This window comes from Oncorhynchus gorbuscha, linkage group LG18 (assembly GCF_021184085.1).
Source record: "Oncorhynchus gorbuscha isolate QuinsamMale2020 ecotype Even-year linkage group LG18, OgorEven_v1.0, whole genome shotgun sequence".
Classification (NCBI taxonomy): domain Eukaryota; kingdom Metazoa; phylum Chordata; class Actinopteri; order Salmoniformes; family Salmonidae; genus Oncorhynchus; species Oncorhynchus gorbuscha.
The window spans coordinates 13,241,430-13,251,717 of NC_060190.1; positions in this window are offsets into that span (position 1 = coordinate 13,241,430).

Sequence of the window (10,288 nt, forward strand, 5' to 3'; positions counted from 1 at the left end):
CAAAAAGGGAAGCGGTGCTACATAGTGGTGGGGAACCCTCCCTACACTCACTGGATTCTTACCCATATTGAATTAGTTTCAAGAAACTCCCTCCCCTCACTTTGTGCTCTCCACAGTTTAGGGGCAGCTCTCTGTGTCTCCTTTTCACCTTTCCGAATCATAATTTGACCTATTGATCCAACCCAGATTTAGAATGACAGTCCCTAGTGCTTCTCATTGAGTCTATAACTCGAATGTAAGACCCTCAACTTAGCAAACACCGACACTGGCAGAATGTACATTTACAGACAGGAAACAAATATACAGTATTGTTAGGTTCTAATTATGATAGCAAGAACTCGATGGACACTATGAAAGCTCATACCATGTTTATTAATCCCAAAGGGTCAAACAGCTGTACAGACAAAGATATTTTGACACAAGCACTAATATTTAACCCTTCTTCCTAGGCTGAGTCTCCTCCTACACATCTGAACAAGCATTGTATCTTTACTGCTAGTCAGGAAACTAAAGGATATGGGCCAAAAACTTTTCTTTCTCCCTTAATGTGACCTGACCTCGACCCCCTTCATCACCAGTCCATGTCTCTCTCCCCTTATCAATGCTGCCATGTGTGATCGTTTTCCCTTCCCTCAGCACATTCCAAGCTTAATTGCACACACACCATATTACCTTCCTCCTACAGATAACCATTCACTTCTGGTGTCGACCCTCTAAACCTAAGCACTCAATATCTCAATAGGACACCTGATAATTAACCCTATCCCAAGTTTAGGAGTTAGTACCCAGAATCCATCAGTATTTGCTACTAACGTTGACATACATTATAGAAATCTTATATTTCTAGCATGAACTATTCTCATCCCGGCCCCATTATGACAGATCGGTATTTAATTTTTATTTATTTTTTCTAAATTACAAAAAAATTGCAGTGTGAAAACCACCCCACTCCCTCCCAGCAATCATTCTTCTGAAGTCTCTTCATTTTCCTCTTAAGATAGATTTACAGTTCATTCTTCCAATGGCACACATGTAACTCATGCATGTCAAAGTGGATGGCCCTTGATAATGTCCCCATTTCAATATCTGGGAAATAATCTGATTTTCCCAAGCAGACGAATCTCTCACCTGAGCTGCCACCACCATCCTTTACGGTCCATTCTGTCTTGGCCCTTTTCTGACCAGTGCACCAGCTGCATGAGAGAAGTTTGGACGTGATCTCTCTGCATGCTCACTCCATGTGGACGTTCTCAGGACTCATGCCGCACTCCTGAGAGAAAAGGCAGTTGATAGCTTTGATTGGATGCTGAACACCAGTTTCTGGCTCGGACTCAGATCTCAGGTAGAAGTCGTGAAAGACAGTGAACCCCATTGTCGGCATTACTTTAGTCGGTTAAAGAGGCTGAAGCTCACACTGTTCTCGGTCAAATTATCCCTTCCATGCATCTAAATACCATCTGTGGTCACCTTTGCTGTAACAGACCAGAACAACAGTTTCTTTTATTTCGGATTCAGGAAATCCATACAAACAATTTACTGTATGACAAATTATTACATTCCCAATATTTGTAATACAAATTCCTAAGACATGTCAAAGAGAATACCAACACACCATTAAAACAATTTTTGCAAATTGCCGTATATTCCCTTATCATATTGGCAACCTCACCACAGGGTCAGGGAGTTAGAGGGCTAATCCTTAGGGAAAAATCCAGACCATCCAGCAGACCCAATCTGGTGAGATATGTATTGATGCAAGACAAAAACAAAACAGAAGTAACAGCAATACACTTCTTCATATATCACTTGATACACTTCTTCATATATCACTTGATACACTTCTTCATATATCACTTGATACACTTCTTCATATATCACTTGATACACTTCTTCATATATCACTTGATACACTTCTTCATATATCACTTGATACACTTCTTCATATATCACTTGATACACTTCTTCATATATCACTTGATACACTTCTTCATATATCACTTGATACACTTCTTCATATATCACTTGATACACTTCTTCATATCACTTGATACACTTCTTCATATATCACTTGATACACTTCTTCATATATCACTTGATACACTTCTTCATATATCACTTGATACACTTCTTCATATATCACTTGATACACTTCTTCATATATCACTTGATACACTTCTTCATATATCACTTGATACACTTCTTCATATATCACTTGATACACTTCTTCATATATCACTTGATACACTTCTTCATATATCACTTGATACACTTCTTCATATATCACTTGATACACTTCTTCATATATCACTTGATACACTTCTTCATATATCACTTGATACACTTCTTCATATATCACTTGATACACTTCATCATATATCACTTGATACACTTCTTCATATATCACTTGATACACTTCTTCATATATCACTTGATACACTTCTTCATATATCAATCGAGGTGGTTAAAACCTAAATCCATTTGGAGTAACTGTCAACCATTACCAATATATATTGTTTCCTTTTACAGTCAGGCATGTGAAGAAAATCATTTGTCATGTTTACCAAAGGGCCCCAGGGGGCAGGTAATTCTGCCTTTGGACTCCAAAAAAACAATAACAGTGCCTGTTAAATAAAAATAACAAATAAAATTAGAATTACAACCCTTGATAACTCCATCTTAAATGAATTGTATCCCATAAGGTAATGGTAAAAGAGACTAGAGACAGGTGTCCCTCATTTCAGGGGCAGCACTCTCTCTCTGTACTTCTCATGGTCCAAATCACAAATAGGACTATTGCTCAATTATAAACCTCTTCCTAATTATTAGTGTTTCCATATAACATTTAAATGTCACCCAATATTCTTAGCCTTTCGAGTAAGGGTGATCAGGCCTCACCAGAAAGTCCGAACAGAGTTCAGAGTTCAGTCAACTCTATTAAGTGAGTATTTACTTTCCTGTACCTCAGACATTATTTAAAGATATTTTAAACATTTCAAACATTTTGTGTATCAGGTTTACATCGGGGTTTTCAGTACATTTCTTATCAAGAGAATTTACATGTGGGGCGGCAGGGTAGCCAAGTGGTTAGAGCGTTGGACTAGGTTGCAAGTTCAAATCCCTGAGCAAATCTGTCGTTCTGCCCCTGAACAGGCAGTTTAACCCACTGTTCCTAGGCCATCATTGAAAATAAGAATTTGTTCTTAACTGACTTGCCAAGTTAAATCAGTTAAATAAATAAATATGTACAACAAAAACTCTGACATACTTCAGAAAATGTCCTTTGTGTGCCCTTTAAGGTGCATCCTTTCTAACCTGTGAAAAACCCACTAAAACCAAAATAAAAAAGACCCCATACAATAAATAAAACAGAGTATTAACACCACTGACAAATATTCATCACAGGTGGGTTGTGTGTGGGTGCTGGTGTGTGTGGTAAAACGTAGTGTAAAAACAAACTAAATAGCCAGGCCTTTAACAGCCGGATTCAGGTACATTTATACTGAATTTCACTAACTGCTCTCCCAAGGCAACAGCCTCGGGAAACATTTCAATGGGAGAGATAGGGACATCCCATCCTCTCCTAAGAGATCAAATAAACATTTAGTTAGTTTACACTAAATCTTAATCAGTCTAAACAATTCAAAATTCAAATTCTTACTTTCCATTTCACTTTCCAATTAACTTCCCATTTCCTTTCTTTCTCACTTTCTTTGCTACTCGCACTAGTCTACATATGTTTCCTTCAATTCATATAGCCCTTTCAATCACCATCACTGTCGTGTCTTTGGCATCATTAAAACTGAAGACTTGTTTATCAAATGACTCTCTGTAATTATTATTACACGATTAAACTGATTAATAATGTAACTGTAATAGACTAGGAAGTCGGGGCACCAAGGAAAATATTCAGACTACAAAGTTATAATTTTCCTAATATAACTTTCGGATATCTTAATATCTGATCAATTAGTCTTCAAATTAATGGATTATTATTCACCTCACGTTAGTCTCATTCCAAACATCGTAAATTGTTGGTTATCTGCACGAACCCAGTCTTCATTATGAGTCATCCATACGTCTGTCGTTAGAATACTTGCTTTTTTCTTCTGGCTTATTATTTTTGAGTGAATATGAGCTGCTTATTCTTGCAGATAATTTTATGCGGTGTGTGACTACTGTTTCTATGGGCTCTCTCTTTCAGCATGTTGCTGAAATTAGCGGAGGCAGTGCGCCTGTTTTCTTTGCTCTGATGCGCACTAACTGTCCGTGATCCTGAATTAATAGTTAGTCCTATGTGTGGTGTTGAATTTATTCTGCCACTATGTGAGTATGACTGCCTTTTTGGAACTGTTTCTGTGAAACAATGTCTGGCTTTTTCGGCCTTATATACCACGGTGGCATAATAATGCATTTCTAACCGATTTTAGAGGAGCCTAAATAACACAATTATCATAACATAAATTGTAATATGGATTTTTTTTGTCTGTTTGCTGTCTCGTTGAGCTGCAGCCCGAGGCACGGCTCAGGCCTGTTTGAATTTTGTCATCAGAAAGCTTCTTTTGTCTGTGTGCTTCTCCTGCACTAGAATGGTCAGGCGCATTGTGATCCTCTTGTTTTTATATGACATATTGTAAATGTATTCCCTAACTGAAGGCCTAGGAACAATAGTCACAGTTCGCCGCTGCTTTCCGCAGTGCTGAACTGAGTGCCGCTGTCCACTGTGCTGCAGCCAGTGCCGCTGTCAATGGTGGTGAAATGAGTGCACCTGTCAATGGTGGTGAAGTGAGTGCACCTGTCAATGGTGGTGAAGTGAGTGCACCTGTCAATGGTGGTGAAGTGAGTGCACCTGTCAATGGTGGTGAAGTGAGTGCACCTGTCAAAGTGGTGCACCTGTCAATGGTGGTGAAGTGAGTGCACCTGTCAATGGTGGTGAGTGCACCTGTCAATGGTGGTGAAGTGAGTGCACCTGTCAATGGTGGTGAAGTGAGTGCACCTGCCAATGGTGGTGAAGTGAGTGCACCTGTCAATGGTGGTGAAGTGAGTGCACCTGTCAATGGTGGTGAAGTGAGTGCACCTGCCAATGGTGGTGAAGTGAGTGCACCTGTCAATGGTGGTGAAGTGAGTGCACCTGTCAATGGTGGTGAAGTGAGTGCACCTGTCAATGGTGGTGAAGTGAGTGCACCTGTCAATGGTGGTGAAGTGAGTGCACCTGTCAATGGTGGTGAAGTGAGTGCACCTGTCAATGGTGGTGAAGTGAGTGCACCTGTCAATGGTGGTGAAGTGAGTGCACCTGTCAATGGTGGTGAAGTGAGTGCACCTGTCAATGGTGGTGAAGTGAGTGCACCTGTCAATGGTGGTGAAGTGAGTGCACCTGCCAATGGTGGTGAAGTGAGTGCACCTGCCAATGGTGGTGAAGTGAGTGCACCTGTCAATGGTGGTGAAGTGAGTGCACCTGCCAATGGTGGTGAAGTGAGTGCACCTGTCAATGGTGGTGAAGTGAGTGCACCTGTCAATGGTGGTGAAGTGAGTGCACCTGTCAATGGTGGTGAAGTGAGTGCACCTGCCAATGGTGGTGAAGTGAGTGCACCTGTCTCTTGTGCTGAAGTGAGTGCACCTGTCTAATGTGCTGAAGTGAGTGCACCTGTCTCATGTGCTGAAGTGAGTGCACCTGTCTCATGTGCTGAAGTGAGTGCACCTGTCTCATGTGCTGAAGTGAGTGCACCTGTCTCATGTGCTGAAGTGAGTGCACCTGTCTCATGTGCTGAAGTGAGTGCACCTGTCTCTTGTGCTGAAGTGAGTGCACCTGTCTCATGTGCTGAAGTGAGTGCACCTGTCTCATGTGCTGAAGTGAGTGCACCTGTCTCATGTGCTGAAGTGAGTGCACCTGTCAATGGTGGTGAAGTGAGTGCACCTGCAATGGTGGTGAAGTGAGTGCACCTGTCAATGGTGGTGAAGTGAGTGCACCTGTCAATGGTGGTGAAGTGAGTGCACCTGCCAATGGTGGTGAAGTGAGTGCACCTGTCAATGGTGGTGAAGTGAGTGCACCTGTCAATGGTGGTGAAGTGAGTGCACCTGTCAATGGTGGTGAAGTGAGTGCACCTGCCAATGGTGGTGAAGTGAGTGCACCTGTCTCATGTGCTGAAGTGAGTGCACCTGTCTCTTGTGCTGAAGTGAGTGCACCTGTCTCATGTGCTGAAGTGAGTGCACCTGTCTCATGCTGAAGTGAGTGCACCTGTCTCATGTGCTGAAGTGAGTGCACCTGTCTCATGTGCTGAAGTGAGTGCACCTGTCTCATGTGCTGAAGTGAGTGCACCTGTCTCATGTGCTGAAGTGAGTGCACCTGTCTCATGTGCTGAAGTGTCTCATGTGCTGAAGTGCACCTGTCTCATGTGCTGAAGTGAGTGCACCTGTCTCTTGTGCTGAAGTGAGTGCACCTGTCTCATGTGCTGAAGTGAGTGCACCTGTCTCATGTGCTGAAGTGAGTGCACCTGTCTCATGTGCTGAAGTGAGTGCACCTGTCTCATGTGCTGAAGTGAGTGCACCTGTCTCATGTGCTGAAGTGAGTGCACCTGTCTCATGTGCTGAAGTGAGTGCACCTGTCTCATGTGAGTGCACCTGTCTCATGTGCTGAAGTGAGTGCACCTGTCTCATGTGCTGAAGTGAGTGCACCTGTCTCATGTGCTGAAGTGAGTGCACCTGTCTCATGGTGAAGTGAGTGCACCTGTCTCAAGTGGTGAAGTGAGTGCACCTGTCTCATGTGCACCTGCTGGTGGTGAAGTGAGTGCACCTGTCTGGTGGTGTGAGTGCTGCCAATGGTGGTGAAGTGCACCTGTCAATGGTGGTGAAGTGAGTGCACCTGTCAATGGTGGTGAAGTGAGTGCACCTGTCTCAGTGTGCTGGTGGTGAAGTGAGTGCACCTGTCTCTTGTGCTGAAGTGAGTGCACCTGTCTCTTGTGCTGAAGTGAGTGCACCTGTCTCATGTGCTGAAGTGAGTGCACCTGTCTCATGTGCTGAAGTGAGTGCACCTGTCTCATGTGCTGAAGTGAGTGCACCTGTCTCATGTGCTGAAGTGAGTGCACCTGTCTCTTGTGCTGAAGTGAGTGCACCTGTCTCATGTGCTGCAAGTGAGTGCACCTGTCTCATGTGCTGAAGTGAGTGCACCTGTCTCATGTGCTGAAGTGAGTGCACCTGTCTCTTGTGCTGAAGTGAGTGCACCTGTCTCATGTGCTGAAGTGAGTGCACCTGTCTCATGTGCTGAAGTGAGTGCACCTGTCTCATGTGCTGAAGTGAGTGCACCTGTCTCATGTGCTGAAGTGAGTGCACCTGTCTCTTGTGCTGAAGTGAGTGCACCTGTCTCATGTGCTGAAGTGAGTGCACCTGTCTCTTGTGCTGAAGTGAGTGCACCTGTCTCTTGTGCTGAAGTGAGTGCACCTGTCTCTTGTGCTGAAGTGAGTGCACCTGTCTCTTGTGCTGAAGTGAGTGCACCTGTCTCTTGTGCTGAAGTGAGTGCACCTGTTTCTTGTGCTGAAGTGAGTGCACCTGTCTCTTGTGCTGAAGTGAATGCACCTGTCTCTTGTGCTGAAGTGAGTGCACCTGTCTCTTGTGCTGAAGTTGGTGGCTCTGTCCATGGAACTGGGCATACATGTCTTTTGTGCTTTTACTTGTGGCCATGTACATGTTGCTGAACGGGGTGTCCTTCAGCCACATGTATGCCCATGCCTCTCATGGCTCCCAGTCCAGTTCCAGAGACGTCTGTTTGGACAACGAAAGGCCGGGAACTTTAGCAAATGTTCAACTACTTACTACTTTTTTAGTTACTTTTGAACTACTTAGCTAACCCTTCCTCTAACCCTAACCTTAAACCTTTTAGCTAACTCTTCCCCTAACCCTTTTAGCTAACCCTTAACCCTAACCCAGCTAACGTTAGCCAGCTAGCAAAAATTTGTAACATATCATGTTTTCCAATTGTAAGTTTTGCAAATTCGTAAAATATAATAAGAATTGTAATTCATAACATACCATACTAAATGGGGACATCCACAAATGAACACATACCATACAAAACGTAACATTTCATACTACATGGGTGTTTCGGATTCATGTACAGAAAAATACAAAATGCTCTGAGACGAGGTTGCAAATAGTAAAAGTATGCTAATCAGGTAGCAGAGTGAGGCAATTTTCACCAAAAAGAGCCGTTCAAAAAGAGCTGTTAGTTTGCGAATGACCCATCACTAGCAGCTACCCATGCTTGGTTATTTCAGGACAGAGCTGTGACTTCCTGTAAATCAAGCACACTATAGAGGGTAAATCCATGTACAATATATTTAAAAATACACTGTCCATGCACAATCAGATTGGTGGATATAACTGAGGCTTCAGTTTCAGGGAGAAAGACGAGGTGCGACTGTGTGAGGAAGAAGTCAGTAACTAACGGTTACATTTTTGCGACAGGTTCTTGCAAAAGCTCCCGGCTGTACTTTGTGTATAATTTTGAGAGTCCTCCAGTTTCAAGAATTTTAAGAGAAAACACAAAAATGGATAAGCTTTATTCAGTGCTGCCAAATGGTGTAACATTTGTAAAACATCTTTAATGAATTAGTTTTGTGATATCTCATTTGGCCCAAGGGGGTCGCTGCATCATTCGTGGGGGATGACATGTTTACTGTTGCCTTGTTACTTTACAATCTGTCAATTTATATAAGGTGATAAGTTTGGTTTCTGAGCTTGAACTATTATTAATCATTAGTTCTTAAAGAGACATGAGGGGTGCCATAATGAAGCTTGGGAGGGGCTGAGTGCAGGGGAAACAATTACATGTGACAGAACTGATAAAGGGATTAACCGTTTAAGGCCCAGATCACTCAGCTCCCTGCCTAGCAATAAGGAGGAGACTCCACCCAAAGTGGGGTATGTTTACTACCACGGGTGAAACCATGTCTTTGTCTAATGCAGCTGTATCGACCCTCTGGGTAGAATAAACTTGGTTTAAGCTTTCATAGTGTCCGGTGAGTTTTTACTCTGAGAATTAGAACCTAACAAAGGAATGCATGCATCTGAGAGAATGTCTGAAGATGAGAAGAATGACGTAATGAAGTACAAGGCCATTATCAAAAAGGTGGGGGGGAAAGTATGAAATAGACCCAGCTATCATCTGTGGCATCTCAAGAGTCCAGAGGTGGGAGAGCAATACTGGACAAGAATGGCTGGGGGGGACAATGGAATGTCCTTTGGGTTTATGCAGATAGGCACTCAGACTTTAATTGATTGATTGTCAAAGAACTTTAAAAGATTTGCCAAAGAATTCCAGTCACTTGGGTCATATTCATAAGGGCAGGCAACACAAAGCATTTTGGAAAACAAAAAAAGGGTAGCTTTCTTATTGGATATCCAGGTAGTCCCTGTTTTCTTCCACTTGTTGCCTAATGAATACATCCCTGGTGTCCAAGGTATGAATCAGTCCCCCGAAGCCCGGATTTGAGAGCTATGAATGGAATTTATAGCTTAATAAAGTTGTTAATCTTATTTCTGTTTCCATTACCTTAGTTTGATGCCAAGTGTCATGTTTGAATGAGACTCGTGGAGGCTGGTGGGAGGACCTAAAGGACGGACTCATTGTAATTGCTAGAATGGGATTAATGGAACCGAGCCAAGTGTGGTTTCCATGTGTTTGACACCATTCCATTAATATGAGCCCGTCCACCTATAGTTCCTCCCACCATCCTCTTCTGATTACAATGTAAGTGAAATGCTGTCCATTGATTTCCATCATACTAGGTCCTAGGTTGATGTTACTACAAATGGTGGCAACCCCACTACAAAGGGAGAATGGGGAGGTCAGGAACATCTCAAACAAGGCACTCAGATTCTCATAAATTTAATCAAAAAGATCAAGCGAAAGTTTCCCGACTAGACAAAGGAGCAGCAGCTGAAAGGTACGTTTGATACTTCCTGGACTAACCAAATGTGTGGCCTTTGTCAAGAACATTTTAGCCTCTTATAAAGCATTGTTAATACCTACCTTGTTTTTACCGTCAGATGCCAAGTGTTATTTTGACTAACATTATTGTACTGCCAAATCTCATGAGAATGGATGTCTACACTACACAGAAGGACTATCCTGTGATGTTGCCTAAACTTAATACATTGCATAATGGTTATTAAAAGTAAACTGTGGGACCTACCATCCTTTTGAGCCAGACCATTCCAATGACATGTCCTCTGCAGTCTGAGTAGCCTAAAATGTATCTGGAGGTCAGGCCGTAGACTTCAACTGTTAACAAATTTA